This window comes from Malurus melanocephalus, unplaced genomic scaffold (genome assembly GCF_030028575.1).
Source record: "Malurus melanocephalus ecotype Western Australia unplaced genomic scaffold, MMel_1.1 scaffold_993, whole genome shotgun sequence".
Lineage (NCBI taxonomy): Eukaryota > Metazoa > Chordata > Aves > Passeriformes > Maluridae > Malurus > Malurus melanocephalus.
The window spans coordinates 76239-79052 of record NW_026624225.1 but is presented as its reverse complement, the minus strand read 5'-3'; the positions used below and the strand labels follow the sequence as shown (position 1 = coordinate 79052).

Genomic DNA, 2814 nt, shown 5'->3' with positions numbered 1-2814 from the left:
AAAAATCAGCCCGGCTCCAAATGCAATTCCAGTGAGTAACAATGTCAGGCTACTGCCAATTCTGTGGCAAATCGGGAGAAAGCACAATAATTCCACATGCTGAGATGTGAACAACTGGAAAGGAACCAACTCTCGGGAAGTCACAATGAAAACTCTTACAGTGCCCCCACCCCCAGCGCCGTCCTTCTCGGAGGGTACAGGGGGAGGGAAAAAAAAAATAATTAAGCCACTAATTTAACAAAAGGAAAAGGGAAAACAGCGACAAGACCGTCAAACCGAAGCTGTTTAAAAACTCAGGGAATGTTTTATTCGCTGGAGATTTGGGACAACGCTGCTGCATGCACATGCACGGTAAAAAGAAAAAAAAAAATAAAATAACCAGACAAGTTGCTAAGGAGACTTGTGTAAACTGGGAATGCAGGAGGCACATTTGTGGCCTTTCCCCCCGTATTTCCATCTCGCATTCCGATCACGCAGCACTGCGGCACGGCTGCACCAATGCTGCCCGGCGGAGCGCACCGCGAGTGCGGATCATCTTTGCAGCGCCCGCAGTTAAAGGCGGCCGGGGCGGCGCTGCCTGCGCAGGGCTGGCGGGGCGGGCACCTCTGTGCCGAATATAAAACCCCACAGCMCCGCTCCGGATCGCAGAGTTAAAGAGGAAGAGTTATCCGGGAGGATGCGCAGCGATGCGATGCGGTGCTGCCGCTCCGCTCCCATTTCTCCCCGACAAATTCCCCGGCAAATGTCTGAATCCCGGTTTAACAAAGTCTGACCCACTCGCTGCCACCAGACTGTCGGGCTCGTCCTCCCGGCGCGGTGGGGTCAGATATTCACATTAAAAATGCTTTTTTTTTTCTCCCCGCTCCGGTGCCCGTTCCCAAAGCAGACGCTCGGCTGTCATTTTTTCACCTTCCACTTTTAGGAAGGGGCAGATGAAATCAAAGCCTGAGCTATTTGTGCCTGGTGCCTGCTGACCTTGTCTGGGACAGAATTAAACTCGGTGGGGTTTTTTTGGTTGTTGTTTTTTTCTTTCTGTTCCTTGATTTGGGTGCAGGAAATCCATCTCGTTCTTCCAGCCCTCTTTCCATCTCTCCCCATCTCAAATCCTGCCCCTCTGAGGACATTCTGTGGGATCACCCAACACCTGCTTTTCCTTTTTTCCACAGGGCTCCTTTTGTGTCCTGTGCTGTGTGAAACGAGGGTTTCCAACCTCACAGGAGGAATCAGGGATCCACAAACCCATCAGAGGCGCAGGCAAAGCCAATTCCATGGGCTCGGTGCCTGATCCCACTGTCACCCTGAGCCACCTGGGCTGGGAAAGGTGTCCCTGCCATGGCAGGGGTTGGAATGAAGTGGGATCTACAATCCCTTCAAACACAGGGTGAGGGATTTTACTGAAGGCAGAACATTCCAGAAGGGGAACCCAGATCTCCTATCTTTGCTTTTACAAAAGCCACAGAGAGGGAATTCCTTGAGTTCAGCCTCGAGGGTTCCCTGTTGATGTCACCCCGAGCAGGAGGAGCATCCCATGGGTTGGAAATCCAAGACCAAACCCTCACCCTGTGCCCCAAACCCTCGTGGGGGGATCGGGGAGGGCTCAGCACCCACATTCCCTGGGCTTTTTCCATCTGTGACAACGCTCCTGGAAAGGCAGGGAACAGGGAAAATGGGGAAATGTGAAAGGAAAAGGAGAGCTGGGCTGAGAGCATCCCAGGAAAGGAGAGAGTGGCCACTGGGATCCTCCACTAAACCTGGGGACAGCGTCACTGCTGAGATTATTGTCACCTGCTGGGGCCACTTCGGGCTGTGTCCCTTCCTTTCAGCCCCAAAGGACACTGTGAGGGCATTACTGACATGGGAGAAACCCAGAAAGGTCTAATTGTTAAATTTAAGGTCCAAAGTGAAGGAATCTTTGGCACTGCAGGGAATGAAATGTGTGTTTTTAAAATCCCCCTCAGTGCTCATGTGGGTACACAGCCCTCCCAACCCTCAGTCCCTGAATCCAAAGAAGTTTAGAATTGTCTCCACTCAATATTTCTCATTTTTCTTCCATGGATCAACTGGGAAGGGGAACATTTGACTCACCTGACTGCTTGCTTTTGCTTGGGAGGAGCCACCTGAAAGAAAAACATCAAATCAACAGGTTAAAACTCCATGTGAGACTTGGCTTTTGCCCTAACAGTTAAGGAAAATGTAGAAATCATCACAAAAACGTGATTTTCTCACATTTTCCTGAGTTAAACAAAAGTGCACAAGACAAACATTCCCCTTTCCTCAGCTTGCTTGGTTCCTTTTCCAGGCTGGTGTCCCTGCCCCAAACCCAAAAATGTGGAGTTGAGGCGCCTGCCTTGGGGTCCACACCTTTGGAAACATCTGGACTGATGTTCAAGAGGTTCCTGAGGGAGGTTTCCACCTCCAAAACCATGCCAGGAGAAGGGATCAATCCACAGCTCTTCGTGCAGTGAAAATCCCATTATTTTCACTTAAAATCAGTGGAAATTCCGGCCCCAAGCAGACACGGAGCTGAATTGGGGCTGCTCACACCCCTTTGGGGATGGGACTGTGCAGATCCCTCCTGGGGGAGCTGCCTGGGGACATTCAGCCCTCCAAGTGAGGACATTCCTGGCTTTTCCCCTCCGAGATCCTCCTGCACCTTCCTTGGAAAGCCTCACCCTGTGGAGCAGGGACCTCCAGCTCTGCTGGGGCTGAGCCCTTCCTGCCCCAAAAAGGAGCCCTGGGCACAGCTCCCCACTGCAGAGGGCATTTGGAAAGCAACACTGGGGAGGGAAAGTGTAGAAGTAGCAAGAAAAATCA

General features: G+C 51.5%; 1 long non-coding RNA gene across 1 annotated transcript in view; it reads right to left on the bottom strand.

Annotated features, from left to right (window-relative positions):
• Positions 1-1028: 1028 nt before the first annotated feature.
• LOC130585889 (uncharacterized) overlaps positions 1029-2814 on the bottom strand; it is a 38176-nt gene continuing 36390 nt past the window's right edge. The window contains exon 5 of the long non-coding RNA XR_008966640.1: positions 1029-2117. This is a non-coding gene — a long non-coding RNA (uncharacterized LOC130585889). The remainder of the gene's footprint in view (positions 2118-2814) is intronic.